Below are 26,923 nucleotides of genomic sequence, written 5' to 3' on the forward strand. Positions count from 1 at the left end.
CTGAGCAACATCTCCCCATTCTCCTGACCCTCTGTGCTCTGTTAGACATCATTCTACTCTCTGCTTATGTAAGTTCAATTGTTTTAGAACCCACATATAAATGAGAACATATACTCCATGTAATCTATGCCTGGGTTATTTCACTAAACAGTGTTCTCCAGACTCACCCATGTTGTAGCAGATGAAAGAGTTTTATTCTTTCTTTAAGCTGAATAGTATTCCATTAGGTATATACACCATGTTTCTCAACTGTCCATGAATGAATACTTTGGTAGATTCCATGTCTTGGCTACTGTAAATAATGTGGCCATAAACATGGAGCTGTAGATATCTCCTTGACATACTGATTCAGTCCTCAGAATATATACCCAGGAGTAGGATTGTTGGATCTATATGCTCTTTATAAAAGATTTCGTTTTCTGGTAAATAATAAATCCAGCAAGTATTTGTTGAGTATATTTTGTGTAGCTCGGAGATCATTCAGATAATGCATATTTTGTAAAGTCTTCACTAGGCCTGGCATGGTGCTTTAGAACAGATTTCAAGATGAAATTGATAGAGTTCAAAATTTAAAAGGGCAAGTTAGAGACCTTGGGGCCAAAGCCAGGCTTTCTGATCTTTACAATGGCCCATTAGCCTCATCTAGAGACTGAAAACCTTTAAGGCCCATTGACAATCCACCCAGTGTCAACAAGGGCAGGCTATTAACTGATACTAGAGATATACATACTGGTGATAAGCACATTAGAAGTGAAGCTCATTAGAAGATACTTGTGCACCACTTAAACTTAAGAACTTGGCTTTGGTGTGTCAAAAAATGCAGCCTGTGCTCTCAATACTTGTTCCCACTTGAGCAAGAATTTCTTAGTCCTTATCACAGCCAATCATCTTCTGGACTTTGAATGACCCTAACTATTATTTGGCATTTGGACAGGACAATAGGTACTTTGCATGACTTAGTTAGAGAATAATGCAAGCCTATTTCTAAGTAGGTCACTTTGATCTATGGCAGAGCTGAATACTTTGGCCCGTCCCTAACCAAACTATACCCCAGAGGGGTGAAGGAAATAGAACAGAGCTGAAGGTGTAGGGATCTCAGTACTTTTCATTGTGTCTTTATTCCTCAAATATTTGTTGGGCACCATAGATACACTCTCAAACATTCACATGCAAAAGAAGTACCCAAGAGCATTCCACTCCCCAGACAGGCAGGACTCAGCCATTGGGGGGTGGTAAGTGGAAATCTCTGTCGAAACAGCCTCATAGTGGTTTCTGATGAGGGACCTCTGTGGACTACTTTGTAAAATGCTTAGTTTGCTCCCCAAAATGAATAAGCAACAGTTCCCTGCCCTCAGAGCGTCAAAGTCCAGGAGAAGGAGACACGCCATCATGACACTGTGTGATAAATTATACATAGAAATCCTAGTGATGGTCAGGGGGGATAGGGTAACTCACAAGGATGTAGTCTTGAAGGTCATTGCCAAAGGTTGCCAGAAATAGCAGGAAAGGAATTTTAGGCAGGGGAACAGCCTTTGTATAACTGTGAAATGCCATAAAATTTGAGGGAACAGTGAGCATTCAGTGTGATGGAATGTGAAGGGCACTATAGGCATGGACAAGGCAGGAAAGAATCTAAGCTAGCATGAATAGATTCACCAACTAAGCCATTCCAGTTTTATTTTGTAGGCAACAATATGTAGGTGCAAGTGACATGAGGAATATAAAATGTGTTAACGGAAATATCTGATATCATAGAGATATTTAATCAGTTATGATCTCCTGAGGGTCTGCTGCATTAATGCATTCAGGCTCCTATAAAAATACATTAGAATGGGCCAGCGCCGCGGCTCACTAGGCTAATCCTCTGCCTGCAGTGCCGGCACTCTGGGTTCTAGACCCAGTTGGGGCACCAGTTCTGTCCTGGTTGCCCCTCTTCCAGTCCAGCTCTCTGCTGTGGCCCAGGAGTGCAGCGGATGATGGCCCAAGTGCTTGGGCCCTGCGCCCACATGGGAGACCAGCAGGAACACCTGGCTCCTGGCTTCAGATCAGCGCAGCACGCCGGCCGTGGCGGCCATTTTGGGGGGTGAGCCAATGGAAGGAAGACCATTCTCTCTGTCTTTCTCTCTCACTGTCTAACTCTGCCTGTCAAAAAAAAAAAAAAAAAACATTAGATTGGGTAACATAAACAGAAATTTATTGTGCACAGTTCTAGAAGCTGGGGAGTCCAGATCATTGGTACATATGCTGTCCAGTGAAGACTTTCTTCCTCTATCATAAATGGCACCTTTTAGCTGTGTCCTTACACAGCAAAAAAGGCAAAAAAAAAAAAAAAAAAAAAAAAAAAAAAAAAACACCTCACCACTTTCTTTAAGCCTCTTCTTATTATTTTAAAATTTTTATTTATTAGCCAGTGCTGCAGCTCAATAAGCTAATCCTCTGCCAGTCGGGGCGCCGGATTCTGTCCCGGTTGCCCCTCTTCCAGGCCAGCTCTCTGCTGTGGCCCGGGAAGGCAGTGGAGGATGGCCCAAGTCCTTAGGCCCTGCATCCCACGGGAGACCAGGAGAAGCACCTGGCTCCTGGCTTCGGATCAGCGCGGTGCGCCGGCCGCAGCACACCAGCCGCAGCGGCCATTGCGGGGTGAACCAACGGAAAAGGAAGACCTTTCTCTCTCTCTCTCTCACTGTCCACTCCGCCTGTCAAAAAAAATTATTTATTTATTTTCATTTCATTTTAAAAATACAGAGATCTTCTATGTACCTGTTCACTCCTCAAATGTCCACGGCAGCCAGGGCTGGGTCTCCCACATGGGTGGCAGGTACTCAAGGTCATCTGCTGCCTCCAAGAGTGTGCACTAGTAGCAAACCAGCTTGGAGATGGAGCTGGGAGTCTGGTATTCTGCTATGAGATGTGTGAATCCCCCGTGGCATCTCAACCACTGTGACAATCACCCACCCCAAGGCCTCTTTCTAAAGGGCACTAATCACATTCATGAGGGCTCTACACTCACAACCTAGTTAGCACCCGAAGGACTGCCCCCCCTTTAATACTATCACACTGGGGATTAGATTTCAATATATGAGTTTTCAGAGAACCCAAACATTCCAACCATAGCACCTGCCATGTGCCTAGAAATATGTAAGTATTAGAGAGTAGAAGGAGGAAGTCACTGTTAAGAATGGTAATAATCTGTGCAAGGAAAATCTAGAAAACAAGAGAGGCAGGGGATATGCAGAGGGATTGGAATGGATCAGTAATGAGATTTCACTTATACAAACACACACATAATGTGATGACTGGCTAGATTTAAGAAGCAGAAGGGAAATGCTTGAAACATTTTGAGGCTAAGAGATGAAGTGTATGGTGATGACGTGAATGGAGAGGGCCGGAAGAGAAGTCTTGCCATGGATTGAAACTGGCTGAGCTCACCCAGAGGGGCAGCGGTGCAACAGCTGTGTGATGTCCAATGGTGGAACCTGGGCAGTGAGTCAGGCAGCTTTCTGTCACTCTTCTGAAATACCCAAGGACATCAGGTTTACCAGCAGAAAGGATTCGTTTAGCTGACAGTCTGGTGGCCCCATCTGTTTGGTTTCTGTGAGGGTGGTGGATGGCAGTGACAGAATCTGAGGCGGGAGAACTTGGGATGAACCAGGAGGCAGAAAGAGACTGTGCCCAGTTGAGACTTTTCTAACCAATCCTCTCTTCCTCACTACCCTCTATGGGCATGACCCCAGTGACCTGGGGACCTCCTAGGCCCACCTCCTAAAAACCATCATTAGGTTAAACATCTGCTCTCCTAGGACCATCACTCTATGACTTTAGGGTTTTAAGTCCTGTATGAGTTTGGAAGCCAAATCATATCCAAACCACTGCATGTTGCAATAAGCAGAGCAGGTGTGAAGCAGGGTGGAAGAGGAGGATCAAGGCTGAGGTATCCTGCAAAGAAAGAGAGAAAAGGTGTAAGAGGAAAAACGATGAAGCCTTTCAGTGCAGCACAAAGACTTCGCAGTGGCCGCCGGTTTCATTATTTCAGGTGCCAAGGCTGACATGAGCAAGGACACTTTCAGTGGAGAGCCGGGAATGGGAGCGATATCGGGAAGGAGGGAACAGGAAGTGCAGAAGTGAGGAACCAATGTAGACTACTGTTTTCAGGCCATTAGTCATGAAAAGAAAGAGAAGGAGGCAAAATAAGAGGGGTTGGTGGAACCAAGGGAATGAGTTAGGACTGCCATGAGAAAGAATGTGAACACAAAGCTTTCTTTCATATGATGGGAACAGTTATGAAAACAGAGGGATGTCAGCTGGATTTCCTCTGAAAAATCTCTACTGTCTTAGAATGAAATCATTACATAAAATCTAAGGGAATAAGCAGGTAGTGTTGGGATTTTAACCTCTGGGGGTAAGAAAATACTTCTCAATTTAGAAAATTGCAATCTAGGGGCTGGCAGTGTGGCATAGCAAGTAAAGTCACCGCCTGGGACACCTGCATCCCATATGGGCAACGGTTCAAGTCCCGGCTGCTCTACTTCTGATCCAGCTCCTTGCTAATGTGCCTAGGAAAGCAGCAAAGGATGGCCCAAGTTCTTGGGCCCCTACACCCACATAGGAGACCCAGAAGAGGCTCCTGGCTTCATTGTGGCCATTTGGAGAGTAAACCAGCAGATAAGAGATACCTTCTCTCCCCACCTCCTTCTCTCACTCTCTCTCTAATTCTTTCAAATATTTTTTTAAAAGTTGTAATCTGTCAATATGGGATTATGAAGTGGAGGCTGCTAAGAATGAGAATGCAGGAAAGGGAGAGATAAGGAATCAACCACTGTGGAGGGACATAGGTAGATACAAATGACCAGAGCACTCAGCAGTCTCTCCTTGTGACTGTCAGGGGAAACATGTGTGCATCAAGAGAAAAGCCTGACCTGACTCCATCTCTTTTTTAAATGATTGTGCAAGCAAAAAGGGAACCCCAGAAAACTGCTTTATCAAATGAGTAATGAACGTTCGTGTTTGACCTCGGATCTCCACTCAGAGGTAAACCAGTTGGAAGTAAACCCACATCTTTGCATGTTTAGAAAACAAATGAGCAGGAGTCAGATAAACGGCAGAATCTAATCTCTTCAGCCTTCAAAAACAGCAGGCAGTTTTGTTTTTTACAGTCTCATGAATAAGACGTTGTTTTCAAGTTACTACTTCATGTGAAACCAGAATGACAGTTTAGACGGTCCCCTCAGAAACCGAGCATACTATGATGGTTTCAGTCTCGTGGTCTGATGGTGTGCACAAGCACGTTCAAGGGCGAGGCCGCACATGTGCACATCTGCAAGGCGACAGTGGTCACAGGATTCACAGAAGTGCCTGGGCAGCGCCATGTTCGAAGACAGCCCAGGTGACAGAATCCACTGTGGCAGAGCCCAGGAGGAAACTGAAATGAGGGTTGATGGGGAGCAGGCCCTTGAACTTAACCTGCAATGTTAGACTTTTACAAGATAAAAGTAGTACTTGTAGATTTTTAAATTACAGAAAAATTATTGAGACTTTCCCAATTTGGGGGATGTCAAAGATGATTATAATTCAGTAGATGAGTAGGTGAACAGGAGTTATGGGGAAAACAGTGCTTGCTTGATGCCTGAGTAAAAGGAACACTTCCTGTAAGTCAGATCTTAATTTGCTGTCAGTTGTCTCTTAAAAAAAAAAAAAAAAAAAAAGAGCCTTTTGTCCTTTTGCCTTTCAGGATGTCTGTGTTCCTTCAAACAGAAGTTCTGTAAACTAGAAAATGGGTTCATCTTTGCAAAACTCATTCATCAAGCCGGTGCCACGGCTCACTAGGCTAATCCTCTGCCTGTGGTGCCGGCACCCTGGGTTCTAGTCCCAGTTGGGGCACCAGATTCTGTCCTGGTTGCTCCTCTTCCAGTCCAGCTCTCTGCTGTGGCCCGGGAGTGCAGTGGAGGATGGCCCAAGTGCTCGGGCCCTGCACCCGCGTGGGAGACCAGGAGAAAGCACCAGGCTCCTGGCTTCGGATCAGCGCGGCGCGCCAGCCATAGCGGCCATTTGGGGGTGAACCAACGGAAAAGGTTCTCTGTCTCTCTATCTAACTGTCAAAAAAAAAAAAAAAAACCCTCATTCATCTTCTAATAAAACATGTTCTTCTGTAATATGCATTTCTTGAAGAATCTTCACATGTGTGGATCTCAAGAATTTTTTTCTACCAAAGCAAATTTATCTTTTAATTCTATTACCCACAAAGTTGTTTTTCTTTTCTTTTCTTTTTTTTGAGAAGCACAGAGACAGGGAGACACAGTGAGAATTCCTATCTTCCAGCTCACTCTGCAAGTACTTCAACAGCTAGAAGCTGAGGGCGGAAGGCATGCACTCAGCCCATGTCTCTCCTGCAGGTGGCAGGGACTCAATTACCTGCGTCATCACCTGCAACTTCCAAGGTCTACATTAGCAGGAAACTGGAATCAGGAGTTGGACCTGGGAATCAAACCCAGGAACTCAGATGGGGACACAGACATTTTAACCTTCAGGAAAACACCCAGCCCATCACGAACCATTTGAAGTACTGTGTACATTTAAAAATGGTAGTTATTGCCCTTATTAATGAATCAAATGGCAACGCTTGAAGCCGTAATTCATAGACTTACAAAACAGAAGAGGAGGAACAGGATAGGAGATTCTGCTTGGAGCATGAGGAATCCTAACAGAGCTCACAGCAATCCTCATCCCAGGCCAGGGGGAGGTAAGGACTGGGCACACAGCTTCTGCACCAGGAGCAAAACTTGGAAAGGATCTGCAGAAGACCCGACAGGTAGTCAGTATAAGATGAGTAAGGCTCTTGAGCAGAAAAGGGTTGAGGGAGTTGGGGAGAATTTGGCCCTTGTTAACTTTGTTAACTGGGTAGCTCTGGAGCAGGAGAGAAAGAGGATTGATCTTCCACCCGGGGCTAGAAATGGGCGACCTGTGCACCCAGGAGAGCAGGGACAAAACATCCACGTTCCCTGTCCTGCTGACGCACCTGCCCATGGAGTTACAGCAGTGGAGGAGAATTAACAACCCCAGCACTTTGCTGATGGACTGAGAGAGCAGGAGATACAGAAGACAAAGAGGCTCTGCTACGAGAGACAGAAAACGAGGTCTGTAAGTGGCAGGACAGCAGCAGAAGGAAGACTGCTTCTTCCGTGCCTGCTACACCATAATCTTTCTAGAAGGAGCTGATTCTCATTCATTTTTTTAAGATTTGCCATGACATATGTTCAATAAATGTTTTTAAGACCCTGAATGAACCAACAAGTGGGAATCGTCTTTTCCCTGCTAAGCTACAACCTGTATCTGAGGAACAGTGTCCAGGAAAGCTCAGAGGATCTGCAGGTACACAAGGCTAACTGAATGGACAAATGAACTGGATCCCACTGAGTTCTGATTTTCGCATCTGAAGATGAAAACAAGGGAGCAGGCGTCCGGCCCAATGGTTAAAATGCCAGCATCCCACATCAGAGAGCCTGGGTTCCACACCCGGCTCCAGCTTCCTATTAATGCAGACTCTGAGAGGCAGCATTTATTACTCAAGTAATTGGGTTCCTGCCACCCCCGTGGGAGTCATGGAGTGAATGCTTGGCTCCTGGCTTTGGTCCCAGATGGGGGCCATTCTGAGCATTTGGAGAAGGAACCAGCAAATGGAAGCTTTCTCTGTCTCTGTTCCTCCACTTCTCAAATAAATTTAGAAAAAAACAATTAAAAATGAAAACCACAGGACTAACTCTGATCCTGATCAGGGACGAGGCATGCATTATAATTACTAGACAACTTTGGTCTTAAAACTTGCCAAACTGACTCTTGAGTATATTATTTAAATTCCATTGTGGGCAGCTGATTCCCCATGGGTAGTACTGTCTTCAATTGTGGAAGGAAGTGAGTCAAGCGAGTGGAATCACAAATACACGCACACACCTTGTCTGTGCATTTTCAACCTTTTTATCTTCTACCTTCCTTCTGCCCTCACCCCTCATCCTCCACTTCATACAACAGTTTCTCTTTAGACCAAACATCCATGACAAATTCAGAACAGTTGCCTGGGGTTTGGCTACTGCTTAACAGGTAGTTATAAACCATTTTGTGGTGCTAACCAAGATTCCAGCTAACTGAGATGGCCTGAGGAAGCTAATTAAAGCAGTCAAGTGGAACAGCTAAATGAAGATGAAAATGTAAATACTGTCTGCGTTGGATAGACTGATTAGAAATTATAGTTGTTTGCTTTTTGTCAGAACCATCTGTGGTTTCTCAAAATTTTGACATGCAGTATAACCTGCCACTAATCAGAAAGAAAAAAAAAAAGGAGGGGAAAATATCTAAGATGCTAAGTAGGAAAACAGACATAGAAAACCTGTGCCTTTCCAAATGGGAAAATATGTAACTTGTTTTTCTAGAATGAATCTGATCTGTTTTTGGATAAAATCTCAGCCCCCTTGCTTGCCTTGGAAGATTCGCTCTCTGTTCTGAAAACTCAACAGTGGGAGATCCAGGCAGCTCCAAGTGGGAAAAGAAGCCATGAGCATGCAGATGGAAGAACAGAATTGAGAATAATCAAATTGTCTAACTCAAGTACTTTATATAAAAGAAACCTAAGATGAGGGTTTTTTTTTTTTAAGTATGAGAGGACATCAAAATGTCCCTGGAACATGCATAATGATGAAAAAAGCTAGGCATGAACTTCAAAACATTTTCCACCAAAATATACTTACCTTTTAATTCCACTTTTCCATGAATCTTTGAAAATACCTTCACAGATATACTGTGTCAGTGACTTAGGGAGAGAACCTGATGGTGTTAATATTTGAATCCTATAAAATTGAAGGGCAGGCAGTTGGTTGAAATGCTGGTTAGGATGCCTGTGTCCCACATCAGAGTGTCTGGGCTCAGTTCCAGATTCTGGTTCCTGATTCTAGTTTTCTGCTGATGCAGACGCTGGGAGGCAGTGTTGATGGCTTAAGTAACTGGGTTTCTGTTTCCCACATGACACACCTGGATTGAGGTGCTGGCTTCTGGCTTCAGACCCAATCCAGCCCCAGGCTTTGCAGGCATTTGGGAAAGTGAACCAGCAGATAGGAGCTCTCTATGTCTGTCTATCCATCTCTTTCCTTCTCTGTTTGCCCTCCTCTCTCTCTCCCCGCTTACATCTCCCAAATAAATAAAAAGAAATTTGAAAAACTTGTAAATTATTTTTACATTTAAATGCATTTAAATTAGACATAAGGTTCAAACGTCTGACAATCCCCTACCTGATATAGTATAATGAGAAATGTGTAGAAGTTTTTGAAAAACAAAAACATGTACTATCCAGACTTCCTTTCTACCTCCATCAATTTATTATAAATATTGCACTATAAAATAAAAACTCAGGAATAGAACAATTCCACCTCACATCTGCAATAGTTCCTGATACATAACATGTATTCAAGAATGGTTTTATAAAGGAGAGGGAAGGGGAAGAAAAAAGAAAACAGAGCACCTTGATGAATATTTCTTTTTTATTCTTTTTTTTTTTTTTTTTTGACAGGCAGAGTGGACAGTGAGAGAGAGAGAGACAGAGAGAAAGGTTTTCCTTTACCGTTGGTTCACCCTCCAATGGCCGCTGCGGCTGGCGCACCACGCTGATCTGAAGCCAGGAGTCAGGTGCTTCTCCTGGTCTCCCATGGGGTGCAGGGCCCGTGTGGGGAGCAATCCGGACTGGACTGAGTTACTGGAATTAAGACTTATTCTATGCATCTGCTCTCCCACAATATGGCGCTGGGAGAGAAGTAAACAGCTTCCGCACAGCTGCCTCCAGTTCAACTAATAAACTGTAGGACTTGCTCCTGATTGGAGGAGAGCAGCGTACTCGGCGTGTGGGCAGCCGAGTTAGGATTGGCGGAGGAGGACTATAAAGGAGGAGAGAGACGGCATTCACCAGGAACATCTATGGGGAACATCTAAGGGAACCCGTGCAGCCCCCGAGAAAGCCGGCCGGCGGTGTGCCGCTCCCCTGCGGAAGTGGGGAATGTGGCCAGGGGGAACTGCCCTTCCATGGAGGTGGAAGGGATAGTAGCCAACCCGGGAAGAACCAGCAGCAAACCCGGGGAGGGCCGAGCAGACGAAAGAACAGCGCAGGGTCCTGTGTCGTTCCTCCACGAAGAGGGGGAGCGACATAATGGTGCCGTGACTCGGATAGGAAACCTAGGACGGATAGGAAACTTAGGAGGGAAGAAATGACTCGGATAGGAAACCTAGCTCGGATAGGAAACCTAGGACGGATAAGAAACTTAGGAGGGAAGAAACGTGAAGAACTGGGAAAATACCGGAGAGAGAGACTAGCAAACAGCCTAGGGAAAAGCCGGACGAAAGAGGTGCCGGAGGAAGCTGTTGAAAGCCTAGGCATAGACTCAGATACGGACTACGGGGGGAAGCTGGGAGAAATCTCTAAGGTCGAAAGCGAAAGTGAAAGCTAGAACAAACAGACTCGGACGCGGACTGTGGGGAGAGGCCAGGAGAAATGAGGGAGGAATATCGTTGGAGGAAAGCTTGGGGAAACATACCGGGTAGAGAAAAATGTTAGGGAAATTGAAGCCGCGGGGGGGCAGGCCAAGGCGGACACGAAAGCCACTTTGGGATTCTCAAGTTAGCCCGGGAATAGGGGGCGAAAAGTTGAAACCAGAAGCTGAAACGTAAGCCAGATTGGGATCCGTCTGATTAGCCCGGGGAGCAAAGGACGGGAAGCCAAACCGTGGGGCGGAGACGTATGCTGGGTTGAATTCGCCAGGCTAGCCCGGGGAACTTAGATTGAATGCTAGTGGCGGACACGTAAGCTACGCTGTGTTACTCGCGGAAGCCGCCGCGTGCAGAGAGAGCGTGCGGGGCACAAGTAGATAGGGAACGGGGCTGGCGCGAGGCCGTGGTGCAGACGCGAAGGGCGTGGAGACCGCGGAGCGCGCGAAGCCAAGCCGCGCAAAGCCGAGCCGCGCAGATGAGAGAGGCTGAAGCGGCTCAGAGCCGGCGAGGCGCCGAGAAGCAGCCTCGGGGCGGGGCGAGGCGCCGGGAAGCTGCGCGGAGCCGTGAAGCTGCCGGCAGCGCGAGGCGCCGGGAAGCTGCAGGGATAAGAGAAATAGAAGTTTAGAAATAAAACGAGAGAAATAAGAATGCTGGGAGATAGAAGTAAAATGGGAGAAATAGGAATGCCCGGAGATAGAGAAACAGAGAAATAGAAAGGCCTCCCCTCATCATGGCAGTGAGAAAGCTTGGATTCGGTCTGCCCAATTAAGTGAGGCGATGAGCACCTGGGCGGCTAGCAGCTTATGCGCCGCAGGTCACCGAAGACGGGCACGAATTAACATCAGTAAGGCTTCCCCACAATGCAACAATTAGGAGGCTTGGATTCGGTCTGCCTGATTTAAGGCGGTAAGCACCAGCAAGCAGCTCGACCAAAGTATGAGCTGCAGGTCACCGAAGATAGGCACGAACCAACACTAATAAGTCTCCCCCACAATAAGGCAATGAGAAGGCTTGGATTCGGTTTGCCTGATAGGGCTTGTAAGCCCCTGCAGGCTCGACCAGAGCATGCGCTGCAGGGCACCGAACACAGGCACGCATCAGCGCCTAAAAACCTCCTCACAACATGGCGAAGAGAGGACCTGGATTCGGTTTGCCTGATTTGATAGGACTTGTAAGAGCCTGTGGCAACTCTAGCAAGTAGAGCAGAGTGTGTGCCGTGGGACACCGAAGACAGGCGCGTATCAACGCCAAAAAATAAAAAGAAAGGGGGATCTGTGGGGAGCAATCCGGACTGGACTGAGTTACTGGAATTAAGACTTATTCTATGCATCTGCTCTCCCACAATATGGCGCTGGGAGAGAAGTAAACAGCTTCCGCACAGCTGCCTCCAGTTCAACTAATAAACTGTAGGACTTGCTCCTGATTGGAGGAGAGCAGCGTACTCGGCGTGTGGGCAGCCGAGTTAGGATTGGCGGAGGAGGACTATAAAGGAGGAGAGAGACGGCATTCACCAGGAACATCTATGGGGAACATCTAAGGGAACCCGTGCAGCCCCCGAGAAAGCCGGCCGGCGGTGTGCCGCTCCCCTGCGGAAGTGGGGAATGTGGCCAGGGGGAACTGCCCTTCCATGGAGGTGGAAGGGATAGTAGCCAACCCGGGAAGAACCAGCAGCAAACCCGGGGAGGGCCGAGCAGACGAAAGAACAGCACAGGGTCCTGTGTCGTTCCTCCACGAAGAGGGGGAGCGACAGGCCCGAGCACTTGGGCCATCCTCCACTGCACTCCCGGGCCACAGCAGAGAGCTGGACTGGAAGAGGGGCAACCGGGACAGAATCCGGTGCCCCGACCAGGACTAGAACCTGGTGTGCCGGCGCCACTAGGCGGAGGATTAGCCTAGTGAGCTGCGGTGCCGGCTGATGAATATTTCTAACTGCATTTATGAATGAACTATCTGCATGATGATTAATATAAATGTTCTTGTGATTGATGACTTCATAAGACCCAACCATACAAAGTATTGAGTGTTTATTTCTTTATTTAGCTGTGTCATCCTTTTATAGGTAGAATATTTTTAGCGATATTCATACTAGTTCAAACATTTTCAAATACATGACCTGGAAGCAGATATTTGGCCTACCAGCTAAGATGCCCATGTACCACATCGCAGTCCCTGAGGTCAACACTGATGTTAGCTCCTGACTCCTGAGAGGCAGCAGGTGATGGATGACTCCAGTAGTTAGATTCCTGCCAGTCGTGCTATAGCCCTGCCACTCAGCTGGACTGAGTCGCTAGCTCCCAGTTTCAGTTTGGCCCAGTCCTGGCTTTTATATGGATTTGAGTAATGAACCAGCACACAGGAACTCTCTATGTCTGTCTATCCATCTCTTTCTACCTCCCAATGAATTTTCAAAACTTATGAAGTATATGACATGCAATGCATTTCAGAGAATCCTTATAGGAAATTAAAACAACATCATCAATGAAACAGAAGTCACAGGAGAGCAACATACAGCATGAGCCTAGTTTGATATGGTGAGACCAAGGGGCAGCCCTTTCCTTGCCTTGGTGATGAAACAGGCACACTGGGTCATTTTGGAAACAAACATCTGTTGTTCAGACTATCTCTCTTTCCTCTCAACTCTCTATACTCCACATCATTTCCTGGGCATCAGCAAGGACTGGAAAATAAGAAAGGGAAAGAATAAAGCGGAGATCTCAGCTGACAACAACACAGATTTACCACTAATAACTCTAACCTACACTGTCATCCACATAGTGCTTATTTTATTTGTGCCAGACACTCTTTGCATGTTTTACACGTCCTCACTCATTTAAATCTCATGATACTTTTACTGGTGTTCCCATTTTACAGAAAGGAAACTGAGGCAAGAGCAGTTAAAGGGGAGACTGTAATTCAAACCTGGGTGTTTGCTGTCAGAGTCTGCCCACCTGTCTGCTACTCAAAAGCACAGATAGAAGACGACCAATGGATTGGGGCCAGGTGGCTTTCAAACTCTCTTCCATGTACACAAATCCAGGCTTCCATGCACCCTGTAAATAGGAGCTTCCTCACTTGGGTGCCTTGCCCCTAGCATTGGCCTGTGCAGTGCACATACTTGTCATATGAAAGAATGCTTCATGTCAATTTATAGTGGATTCTTTGGAACATACCAAGTCCATAAAAGCACAAAATCCCAAATTGGTTGATTTTGAAACAGCCTAATTTTGCCTCAATGCAGCCCAGCCACTTAGAAAAATACGTCCCAGTAGAATTTGATTGCAATACTAATTTGAAGATCATCAATCTTTCTATACTCATATACACAGCTAGTGGGCCAGATACGAATGAAATTTCTTACCTGTCCCTAAACTGCAACACGCCCTCAGTGTACTGCAAGGGCTCATTTGAAAAAAAAAAAATCAGCCCCAGAGAGGAAATGAGCTGCCACAACATCGCTTCACAGCAACCGGAAGGAAAAACACACACAGGCGTACGCCACTCACATCCTACGTATGCGGTTGCTCAGTGGGGAAATGCTTACAGACAGCTGCCTTGAGAAGCCAACCGGGGTGCTGCAGCGAGAGAAGTAGAATCGTGCAGCAGGACTGGCTCTCCTCTTCTGCCAGCCCATAGAGAAGACAAGAGCACCAGGGAGCAGAGAGATAATCCGCCACCCAGACTTCTGCCCTTGGGTGAGTTCTCAGCCACTTGCTGTGGCCTGGGGTGGGAGTGCAGGGAGCTCACCCCGACTCTGACTTCCTGAGTTGGTGTCAGACAGCTGGGGGTGTTCCCCACTGTTAACACCTCTGAGCTGGGGATGAGAGGGCTTCAACAATTCCAGTAGATGAATCATTGACTCCAGGTCTCCTTCAAATTGACCTGGACGAGCTGGTTTTAATGCTACTTTAAACCCGCAAGATTTCTACTTTGCAAATCATCCTGGGTTGGTGCTTCCTGGTGTGTGAATGCCTGGCCCCTCCCCGCTTCCTGCTGACCTAGGAGAGTCTACCTGTGTAGAACCAAGCTTCTACGTGTTCTACATTATTCCAGTGCTCAAGGTTTTCACTTACACTTTATAGTGCATTAGAATCATTTACATCACTTTTAGCCTTTCTGGGGAGCAAGAAATGGTGACCGAGAATTGGGTTCTGTGCCTGTGGCCCTGTCCTGTAGAGAAATGGTTATCAGCACCACCTTTACGGGACCAGAGACATACTGTACTATGGTGCTCACTGGCTACCTGATAGCTCCACCCCTACTTTTCTCTGCCTTTATTCATTTCACTCATTCAGTCATTCATTCAACTGGCTTTCTTCCTCAAAAAATTTGTGACAATTTTTTTTTTATGATGAAATGGCTTCAAAACAAAGACCAAGTACAAACCTAGGTGGAGGTAGTGAGCAATCTTCTCCCTGTGTTATCAGTGACAGCTGAGAATGGGGGCCCTAGCCTGTTTAGCCCCTGCTTGGGGAATGCCCTTCTTTGCCACCCAGAATTGGGTGTGAAAAGAAATTGTCCAAAATTCTTGGAACCTGTCAAATGGGTTTCTCCCTGGTGTCATTTCCTTCCAAGCTTATTATTTTCAAGGTCATTCTCACTGTAAGAAAGGGGCAAAGTGGAGTAATGGAACGTGAAGGATATGTAGTCAGTCTTGAATTAGAGCTCCACTTTGTGTTAACGACTTCGTTCGTTTAACAACGATCTAGAGAATTCTCATCCTGTGAAAATACTTTGTAAGTCAACACCTATGGAAGAGAGACCAAAACTGATGCTGCTGTGTTCCTAATATAAGCTACAGTCCAAAGGAGCAACAGGCATTAACCAATAATCTAGAGGAGGAAAAACTGCCTCAGTTTGTCTTTGTGGGTTCACTGATTGGATGGTCTGTGAATTAAGCTGACATAAGATAGACTAACAAGAGAAAAAACTTAAATTACATTTGTATGAATGGGGGTTCCACAAAAATATGAAACACAGAGAAGTGTTTGTGTTTGATGACTGAGGCTTCTGTATCAACCTGAGCTACAAAAAGGACTGGAGGTATGGGGGCTTCTGGAGGTGGGTAGGGGTTCGGGCAGAGAAGGTGAAGGGAAAAGCCTCAATTAGACAAATTGGCCAGGAAAAGCCAAGCAATGCAGGGCAAAGGTATGAGATTTAAGTAGGTGCCTTCCTCATTAATAAGAGTCTGTAGTGATTTAGTCATCCACGTCTTCCTGATGCATGGAGAGAGACACCCCGACAAATGGAAATTTCCTTTGCAGATATAAATTTGTCTTACCTAAGGGCAGCTTTCGGAGCTTCTGACTCTACAGTTTCTCAAACAAAGCTCAAAATAATCAAAATGCTGCAGAGGCATGTTTTAGGGTAGCATATTCTTGGTCTCCAACAACTGTATTTAGTGTTACCGTGTCCTAAACCCCATTGGTCACTGCACAAATATGATGAGAACCAGAACACATGGCAGGGGGGTCTGAATTTGCCTGGGACTCAAGGAATTTACATAAAGGAGAAGGAGATGAGAACTCAGAGAGATGAAGAGATTCACAAGGCAAAGGATCGGCTGGTACTCTGTGCGGAGTCGACAGAACAGTGTGACAAAATGAGGTCCCTGTAGCCAGAGAAAAGAGGAGGGCGGCAAAGTAAACTGAGAGAAGTAAAATGTGCAGATGGTCTTAAAGCTGGTGTTGATTCTTACAGGGCTGGAACAGCCTGGCATGTGAGGGTCTGACTTGTGCGTTGAAGGGAACCCCTTTTGCGATGGTGTGCAGAATGGACCAGGGAGATAAGAAAGTTGATGCTGTCAGCTAAACAAGCATGTGAAAGTGGTGACAGGAGAGACACATGTGGATGAATCAGAGTCATCTAGAAAGATGGTGGCGGACAGGAATGGAGAGTGGGAGAGAGGTCAAAGATAGTCCACAGCTCCTGGATGAGAAGTCCAAACGGATGGTGGTGCTAACTGCTCGTCACAGAGACTGGCAAAGCTGAGGGAAACCGAGTCTCAGTGGGTTCAGTTCTGGAAATGACTGCGGAGGGTCTGGTAGACATCCAAGGGCAGATGTCAACCAGGCGCCTGACGTGCTGATCCGGAGCTCAGAACACAGGTCTGGGCATGCTTGGTGCAGAGAAGGCGGTGGAAGCCAGGGGCACCAGAAGATAAGGCTTTGAGACATAGTGGCAAATGGGAAAAGAGGGGTACTTACGGTGGAATCTCGAAAATACCAACATTTAAATAGAGGTAAAGGAAAATGAACTCTTCAAGACGAGGATCTTTTTTCAAAAAGTTAAATACAGAATTACCTCATAACCCAGCAATTCTGGCCACAGCTATAAACCTTAAAGAATTGAAAACAGGGACTGAATTAGCACTTGCATACCTATTTTCATTACAACACTATTCACAATTGCAAAAAAAAATGGAAACAGCTTAACTGTCAACTAATAGATGAATAAACAAGCTTTAGAAGATACTACAATGGAATATCAATTATCCATCACAAAGAATGAAGCACTGACACATACTATTATGTGGGTGAACCCTGAAAGCATTATGATAAGTGAAAGAAGCCAATCACAAAAAGTCAAACATGGAATCTTCAAAAGTTAATAGAAAACGCATATTATGAAAAAACTTATGTGAATTTTAACAAATTTTGCATCAAAATAAATTTACCTTTTAATTCAATTTACCATGAACTTTTTGATGTTCTTTCAAATGATCCCATTGGTATAAAATGTCCCATAGTCAGCCAGCATTGTGGCATGGCAGGTTAAGCCACCACTTGCAATGCCAGAATCCCATATGTGCACCAGTTCGAGTCCTGGCTGCTGTACTTCGATTCAGCTCCTTGTTTATGTGCCTAGGCAAACAGCAGAGGATGGCCCAAGTCCCTGGGCCCCTGAATGCAAGAGGGAGACCCAGAAGAAGCTCCTGGCTTTGGTCTGGCCCAGCCCTAGCTGTTGTGGCCACTTGGGGAGTGAAACAGCAGATGGAAAATCTCTTTCTAACTCTGCCTTTCAAATAAATAAAAATAAATCTTTTAAAAAAAAAGTACCATAGAGGTAAATCAATAGACCCAGGAGGCAGCCTCATGGTCCCTACACCAAAGGCTTGGGGGCAGAAAACAGAGGGCAATGGCTTCATGGGCACAGGATTGTCCCCTTTTGGGGAGAACAAAATGTTTCAGAACTGAATAGAGGTGGTGGTTACAGATTGGGGGCATATTGGAGGTCACTGAACTGTTCTCTTCAAATGGTTCATTTTATGGTATGTTAATTTACTTCACTGTCACAAAAAAAGGAAGATGGGGGGGGGGCTGGCCAGAGGTGCAGGAGCACAGGCTGCCTGTCTCTATGCACCTCCTGGTGGTTCTTTCTCCACTGGTAAGGAGAAGCAGCTCCCTTGAAGGGCCCTGCTAAGGGTTGAAATTGGTAACTGACATGTGAGGCATCCAGGAGAGAGGGGTACCTGGCCCTGCCTGCATGCCCAGGCCTCCCTGGACTGTGCTGCATCTAGGGGTTGGGGTGTCTGGAGACAACAGCTCCCCTGCATCAGGCCCCACCATGATACACTGCATCTGGATTTCACAATCTTAGGGCTTCCCTCAGACCAAGTAAGGCCGACCACCTTGCCGAAAAGATAGGTGAAAAGGCCCAAGAATGAACTCCCCACCGGGCTGTAGACAACCCAGCTCCTTCCATCCTGAGTGCAGTAACTCTTGTAGCCTCTCTGTCACCTTTTCCCGAAGTTTCCACGTAGGGTTCATGGTCAGCTGCCCGCAATGGTAGCGCACAATATGGCTTTCTCCCCTTCCCTTTTCACTCCCTCATTCCCTACTCGTGTGTCCTGGGATCATTTCTTAAACTACATGCCCTTGGCCCCTGCAGGTGGTGTGTCTCTGTGGGAATCCAACCTAAGACAATCTACTATAGGTGCTCAAATAGTTTGATCCTGTTCTCTAACTATCAAGTCCCTTGACCTCATCCAGCTGTGTTTTGATACCCCTCATACCTATTCAAAGGCTGTCATTGGGGGCGGGGGAGGGGGGACTCCTTCTCATCCCCTCCTAACACCCAGAGCACAGGCACTGTCTCCAGGAAAGCTCCTTGATGTCTGCCTTATCTCCACTCGGAACTGTACTGTGTAAAGACACATCCTACCACAGGACACCTCCACCTTCCCCAGCTTGTCTGTCTCCCTACAGCCCATTTGATCAACATTTCTGAATTTCGGAACATGGATAGGATCATTTCATGCAGTACAGGATGCACACACATGGCATTAAAAAACATGGAATCCCAGAGAGAGAAAATTTTCCCTTTTTGTTCATTTGGTCCTCTGATTTTGACCTGAACTTAAACCTCTCTGGCTTCCTATGTCTCAGTGTATATATGTACATATTAAGAAACTTCAAGAAATTTCCCAGAAAATGGAGTTAAAACATAAGTTTACTTTTGTGCCATGAGATTTTGAAACTGATGCATAATTTTTTTCATAATATACATTTTTCCATGGACTTTTGGAAGACTCTTCATAGAAGTGTGTGTGTTTATATAATCTATATCTAGTTTATGTTTCCTGTTTGGGAACAGTAATAAGTGATCATACTACTATGTATGTCCATATATCTATGTTGATATAAAGATGTGTCAATGCTATATTCCCAGTGTCAAGCATTCTATTGCATGAGCATATGACAATCTCTTAATCATTTCTGTCAACTGACAGTGCTATGTCATTGTCAAAGATGAAGGTTCAGTATTACGATCTCAGGAAGGCACAATGACCCTCAAATGTTTCTCTCTCTCATACCTAAAGTACTGTCAGCAGAGGCCTTCAGCTTGGCCTCAAGTTAGCAGCAGGTTTCAACTGGGGATAAGAGACAAATGAATTTGAGATCTGACAGCCAGAGAGGAGGAGACATCAGAGAAAGTACAGTCCTGTACAAGGATTCCTTGAGCTATCAATGGTCCTTAGATAAAAAACAGAGAGAGAAACCCCCACTGGACAATTGTGCCTGCCAGCCCAGGCCGATGGTGGGCAAACTGTGTCTTCCACTCTCAACGTCCGCTTCCCCTACCACATGAAGCCTTGGTGGAAGGATTCATATGAATACTTCATGTACAAAATCACCCTTCCCCAGGTAAGCAGTGGGGCTCCATGTTAACCACTTGGACCCATCCAGAAGAGATTCAGAGTCACAGGTGAGCCTCCCATGGATACATTTTCGAGGCTACCTTCTCCTTACCATGTATGAGACTGCTCAACTACCACACCGTCACCCAATGCTGATGTCTGTGAACCTTCAGTAACCTCTGCACAAGTTTCCATGACTCTGAAATCCCCCACCCACAGCTTCATTGTAAAGAGTGGAAAAGTTTGGAGGAAGTGAGACTGTCTGTGACTCCGCCTCACCATGCTGAGTGGGGACATCACGTCACCCTTTAGGGCGTGGCTTTGGCAAGTGCAGCGTTCTCTCAGTACCTGTTTCTTATACAAGTGCTTTGCATCATAGAAGAAATGACACAGTGAGAGGGTGTTGCTCTCAGTCCCTCCTCAGAGTGGAGAAATTGAGGCCAAGAGCTTACCTATGGGTTGAATTGATATCTGGCTTTGGTTACTCCAGGGACCTTGCTATGTGAAAAGGATTCCTGGTAAATGACATATATGCATTGATTCGTTGAGTAAATGGGTGAGAAATACAGTATAATCAGGGTTCTCCAGACAAACAAAACAAATGGGATGTCTGTCTATCATCTATATGTATTTATCTTCTATAGCTATCTATCATCTATCTTTCTATCATGCACAAGAGAGAATTGGCTCACACATTATGGAGGTCGGCAAGTTCAAAATATGAAGGCAAGCAACCTGGAGACTCTGGATAGATTTATGTTGCATACCAAGTCCAAAGTCCATCTGGCTGGATTCCTTCTTGCTTGGGAGAAAACAGTTGTTTTTCTACTAAGGTTTTCAGCTGACTAGATGAGGCCTGCTCATATTATGAGGGATATCTGCTTGACAGGAGTAAGTGCACAGTGACTCCTGTTGTTGACTTTACAAATTGACACTCCTGTTTATGGCATCAGTAATCTCCCTATGCTCCAGTCATGAGTTTCCAAGGCTATGGAAGCCTTTTGAGTTCACTGACTCTTATCTTATTTAGACAAGGTCATAGTCAAAGTGGAGGTTCTCTCCTCCCTTCAGAGAAAGGTACCTCCTTCTTTGAAGACCTGTTTAAGTTGTTTATTTTGTCAGCCTTTGTGTGTTTTTGTTTTTATATGAAGTAAGGACAGTCATTCAGAAATAAAGGTATTAGCTCATGTTGTTGTATAAAATGAATGGGAGAGTCTGTGCTGACCTGTTGTTTAATGCTGTACCTGGCTGTGGGCAAAACAATATCATATATGTCATTTGCACCTTAAGAACAGCACTCTTTTATTACAATATTTGAGTGTCACAAGCAAGAGATAGTTATCCAAAGTTTTCACAAATCGCTAGAGAGGTCACAGGGGTCCATACTACACATTAGTTTACTTCAAAGGGCAGAATTGTACTAAAGAAAACATCTGTGGAATTTATCACCTGTTACCTGTGTCGTATAGCACCCTATTCTTCAGAATGTCACATTTGAGTTGGGGACAGTATGTGCTTGTAAATCAGAAATCACATTTTAAAAAACAGCTAAATATATTTCTAACTGAAAGAAGCCAGCCTGAAAGCTCTACCTATTGTATGGTTTCAACTCTGTGACGTTCCGGAAAAGGCAAAACCACGGCAACAGTAGACAGATCAGTGGTTGGCAATGGCTCAGGTAGGGAGGGGAGGATGAAGAGGTGGAACACAGAGGATTTTGAGGGCTCTGAGGCTATTCTGTGTGACACTCTAACAGTAGATACATATCTTCATGCATCTGTCCAAATCCAGAGAATGCATAACACTGAGAGCAAGCCCAGTGTAAACCATGGTCGTTGGGTGACAGTGGTTTGTTGGTACAGGTTCACCAGTTGCAACCAATGTGGCAGTCTGGTGGGAGAGGTGGTGGGCAGGGAGGTTGTGCTGTGATAGGGGAGGGGTCTCTGCAACTTCCTCTGAATTTTGTTGTGATCCTAAAAACATCCAAAAAATTAAGTCTAAAAAAAAAAAAAAAAAGTAAGCTTAATGGCCTCTTTGATGTTCCCCTAATGGCCAAGAATGTACTTAACCAGGACTCTGCCCTTCTGCCTGGAAGGACCTTCCTGGAGACACCTGCAAGCATCCCTCTCTTTCTCCATTCAGCTTTGAGGCCCCAGTTCACCTTCCTATCACTACCCTCCCTCATCATGCTATGGGAAACGCCTGCCTCCCCACCCTGCACACATCCCCCGATCTGTGCTTCTCACCACCTGACACAGAAAGTCCCAGCATTGTTCGCTTTTAGTCCGTTGAGTTTCATGGTTGCAAGACTTTGTGTTGCAACACTCTGTGTTGGTACTTCCGAAAATTTCTGGAAAATGAAATTCAAAGATAAATGCATGTATTTTGCCATAAATATATTTTGAAATCCTTACATATGAGGGGTCTTCAAAAACGATGTGAAAATGCATATTATATAGTTAAAAAATTGTGCATTGTCTGACATTCCTGTTGGATGAATGAGTGAATGAGCAAGTGACGTCACCAAGAGCGTATCAGAGACTCTGCACTGAGTGGAGGAAGAAGAGCTCTCCCAGCGCTCCCTCCCACTGGGCTTTGCAGGGCAGGTCAGACACAGAAAAGCATGAGATGATGATGAGGGTAGAAAAGGTGGTTTGAGCAGAGTTGGGTTTACTTGTCAGGACATGGCTGTGACTGGAGTCAAGCTATGGGAGGGCAGATGAAGGTCCAATCCCTTCTGAGCCCTGGACAAGTGGACAGCAGACCTGGCAGGGTTATGAGAAGCAAGAAGCCAGCCCTCTCCAACTATGCATACAGAAGGCAGACAGATCTTTGCCCCAGAAAAGCAAATTTGGATCTGCCTCAGTATCTGAAAAACAGCCTGATGGAAAAGCAAACTTCTGGGGCTGGCAATGTGCTACAACAGATTAAACCACCACCTTTTAGGCTCATCCCATATTGGAGCTCTGGTTCGAGTCCCCACTGTTCCACTTCTCATCTAGCTCCCTGCTAATGCACCTGGGAAAAGCAGGAGAAGATGGCCGAAGTACTTGGAAGACCCAGGTGGAGTTCAAGACTCCTGTCTTTAGCCTGGTCCAGCCAGGGCCTTTATAGCCATTTGTGGAGTGAACCAGTAGGTGGAAGATTCTCTCTCTCTCTCGATATATAGATAGATATATATACACACACACATATCTATATATATATATATATAGACACACAAATACATATCACTCTACTGTCGCTCCCCCTCTTTGTGGAGGAACGACACAGGACCCTGCGCTGTTCTTTTGTCTGCTCGGCCCTCCCCGGGTTTGCTGCTGGTTCTTCCCGGGTTGGCTACCGTCCCTTCCACCTCCGTGGAAGGGCGGTTCCCCCTGCCACTTTCCCCACTTCCGCGGGGGAACGGCACACCGCTGGCCGGCTCTCTCGGGGGCTGCTCAGGTGTTCCCTTTAGATGTTCCTGGTGCATGTTGTCTCTCTCCTCCTTTATAGTCCTCTTCCACCAATCCCAACTCTGCTACCCACACGCCGAGTACGCTGCTCTCCTCCAATCAGGAGCAGGATCAGCTCCTGCAGGTCATCACTCAAGTTGGCGAGAGGCAGCTGCGTAGAAGCTGTTTCCTCCTCTCCCAGCGCCATATTGTGGGAGAGCAGATGCATAGAATAAATCTTAATTCGAGTAACAGTCTAGTCCGAGTTGCTCCCCACACTCTACCATTCAAACAAATAAATAAAATCAATCTTTTAAAACAAAGAAAAGCTCTACTCAAGACAGCAGAGCAAAGAATACTTTTGGTCTAAGCATTTCCCAAAGAAATGTTGTCTGCGTGTTTCAGCCACTGGAAGGCTTCAGTGATGCTCCCACACAGTGTATTAATCCAACAGGACTTTAAACCAGGGATTGGCCCTCTTGTGATCCTGGGAGGATGATTTGAGGGAGAAATATATCTGTTTTGTAGTCAAATAGAGTTGCAGTGGAAAAAGATTCCTTATATCCGGCAGTTAACATCCCCAATAGCAATGTTCCCTGAAAATCCGGTTAGAAAAATGTTGGTCTCTTCAATGTCATGCAAGAATTTGTCTTTACCAATGTGCTTCTTTTTAATAGCATATAGGAGGCACTTGGCCCTGCGCTCCCTCTTTGAGGTCAACTTCGCATGGGTTTCATTCTGTGGGTCCAATGTGAAATGTGGGTGTCCATAATGTTGAAAATGTGAACAGAACCTGAATGTCCACCCGGGGGGTTCTTCCTACAGCTTAGCAATCCCCCTTGAGAATATCACACTAGTGTTAAAGGAGACAAATGGGCACTTTCAAGAAGTTCATGGAAAAACTTAATTAAAAGATAGTTTATTTGGGAGGAAAAACTTATAGTTAGTATTTTTTCATGACAGGCAGTTTCCATGAGCTTCCTGAAAATCCCATATACACAAAGATATTAGAAGTGAACCAAATCCAAAAAAGCATATATAATAGGATATACAATATAAGCCCAGTTTTTAAGTCTAGCAAAATAAGGACACTAAAGTATTTAAAAATGTTTGTTTCCTAGGTTGAGCTCATAAGAGAGGCTCACTTTCTACAGTAGACATTGTCAGTCTTTGGATATTCATAAATGAATCTGATTCATTTGTGATTAATAACAGGCTCAGAATTCTTTTGATCCTATGTTATGCATATGAGGGCCTATGGGGTGTTGACTGGTGGAATGGGGAGCCTCTATTGAGGTTTACTTAGAGGAATGTGTTTTTAAAATAGCCTCAGCTTATTAAAAATTCTTCTCCCCTGTCCAGGCTTATTTGCTGATTGTTTTTTATCTGGGCACATTTGGTCATGTAGTTGTCCTGTTAATAACTTCCAAAAATAAACAGCAAAGTAAAATAAGCTTCCTAGGCAATGTGAGACACAGTAGTGTGTATCCTATCTCAGGGGACCCTCTCTCTATAGCATGGGAACAGTCACAAAGCTATTCACAAGCAACATCAGTGAGAGAAGTGATGGGAGGAGTTCAGGAAATGCATAGCTCTGAGGGGTTGGAGGAGATGGTGCAATGCTTAAGAGAGCAGCTCTGGACCTAACTGCCTAGGTTCAAATCCCACCTCTGCCACCAATTAGCCATGTGCTTTTGAACAAGTTATTTTACTTTACTGTTTCTCAGCTTCTTTCCCTGGGTGTTAGCAGGGAGGTGGACCATAAGTGGAACAGCCAGAATGTGAACCAGTGCCCATACGGGATGCTGGCACTGCAGACAGTGGCTTAACCCAGCTCCTCCACAACCCTGGTGCCCAGTATAATACATTTTCACAGAAAAGAATGGACTGGAAGAATGAGTACGGTTTGACAAGAAAAGAGAATCCTAGAAGAGACAAGCACGCAAAACCAAAACCAAACCAAACCCTCCCCCTTCTAGGATGAACAAAATGACCCCAATTAAATTCAGGTCAACCTCTGCAATGAGTATCACAATGGTGTTAGTGTTCATCCCGGAGCAGACAGGTACAAGTACTAAAATAAAATAGAAGGCGGTCTTTTAAGCTCAGCCTCCCTTTGTTATCTGGACCAACCTGCAAGCCAGTCATCCATCACGAAACACTTACTGATCCCTTACAAGCATGCTGGGCCTTGTGGGGAACAAGACAGGCATAGTCACCACCAGCAAGGGCTTTTCTTCCAAGTGGATTTAAATTCAGAAAGATATTGGGATCTTCTGCTTCACTGCTTGCTGATCTGTAAGGTACTCAGGTGCTGTGGTGGTGATTTCAGTGTGACCATTAATCCTGCTGACACTGGCAACTCCTGATTTTATGTGCTAAGGAGGAGTCACAGACATAAACATAATTGATCTAGTGATTTATGTTTCACTTATTTATAAATTAAGTAAAACTTCATTTTTTACCTTTTAAATTTAAAATCCACATGTTTGGATTTCTGGTGATCCTCCACCCCATCTCTGCTTCTCAACTTGAAAATGGGCTTCAGGGCCCAAGGGAGATGTGAGACGCCGCTGAGTGTCAGGCCGTCCGTGGTATGTTCCAAGCAGGCCTTTGGATATTGAGCTATTCAATGCTGACAAACACCTTGCCAGTCTGTCCCACTAAAATAAATATGAATAGCTTTTGCTTACTACCCCTGATCATGATGAAAAGTCCTTGTGAGAACCAAGGTCCAGTCTTATAAACGCCTGACAGTCCAGATGGGGAAGCCAGAATGTCATAGCCCTACAGGATTTATTTGCAAGAGGGGCTGTGCAGAAGGTGCCAAAAAAGCTAGTAGCTAAATATAAGAAATTATAGTAATTAGCTGGCCCAAAAGGGTATCATTCACTCCTAGAATTGCATTGCCAAAAAGCTTGGAGTTTGGCCTCCGGGGAAGAGTTAAAAGTCAGACAGGAACGATCACAAAAATTTCTACTGAAAAATAAGCTCCTTTTAAGAGAAGTTGAGAGACTTGCTAATTGCAGCTTACTCTAACCCTAATGACAGTCTGCAGCATTTGCAAGCATGAGACAACTGAATGCTGCTGAAGGAAGGGGAGACTCCTGCAGATGGATCTGACTCCGGCAGGGTGTTGGGTCCCCTAGAATGATGACCCATTTCAGGGTGAACTGCATTTGGACATCTGTCAAATTTCCTTCCTCCAAGATTCTCGCCAACAGTGAAGATGGATAAAACACATTTGTGCTGCTGTGTTTTTAAAAGTTCAACCATATAATAACTTTAGCAGACACATCATACCAGGTTGTCTAGATTTCAAGCCTTCCCTTGGTGTAGGATGACCACAATGGAGAGGAATGTGATTCTTATCCAGCCATCAGTACGGCTTTGTTCCCCTTACTCCCAGAAACTAAATCACTGGCTTTGACCTAAATCTTAATTGATACCCAGGGTCTGCTTAGACCACTGTGTGTGCTTTTTAACCAGGCAATTCCAAGAGTAAGAACTTAGGCTGCCATAATGACAAAAGGCTCATATTTTGACCGATCATACATGCCCTTTCCATTTTTAATTTAGCTTTGTAAGGCTTCTCTCTAGGTAATCCTCATTTCTTCATATTTATTACAGTGAAAATTAGTTATGTTTTTTTCCTTCAATTTTGGTGCCAGCAAGCATCATCGGATCAAAATATTGATGGGCATCCTTTAGATACTAGTTCACAATTCACTCAGCCCATTAACCCCAATCATCATACTCACTTTCCACAGTGGTCCCGCCTGGGGAGTGTTCAGGATCTCCCCCACTTTACCGATAGAGGAGACTGTGGTGGGATAGA

General features: G+C 45.3%; 1 protein-coding gene and 1 long non-coding RNA gene across 3 annotated transcripts in view; one reads left to right on the forward strand and one right to left on the reverse strand.

The window, feature by feature from the left end:
* LOC149126828 (uncharacterized) overlaps positions 1 to 26,923 on the reverse strand; it is a 77,352-nt gene that overhangs the window by 3,691 nt on the left and 46,738 nt on the right. The gene's annotated exons all lie outside the window — the stretch shown is intronic.
* Positions 13,853 to 26,923, forward strand: part of NEDD9 (neural precursor cell expressed, developmentally down-regulated 9) — a 203,905-nt gene continuing 190,834 nt past the window's right edge. Inside the window, exon 1 of one of the 2 annotated variants that reach the window (XM_008262389.5) lies at positions 13,853 to 14,207. The gene's annotated coding sequence lies outside the window, so the exon portion shown is untranslated. The remainder of the gene's footprint in view (positions 14,208 to 26,923) is intronic. The other variant, XM_070074409.2, reaches the window with a different exon arrangement.

The sequence above is a fragment of the Oryctolagus cuniculus genome, chromosome 5 (assembly GCF_051225735.1).
Source record: "Oryctolagus cuniculus isolate XC-2025 breed Fujian yellow rabbit chromosome 5, ASM5122573v1, whole genome shotgun sequence".
NCBI classification, from domain to species: Eukaryota; Metazoa; Chordata; class Mammalia; order Lagomorpha; family Leporidae; genus Oryctolagus; species Oryctolagus cuniculus.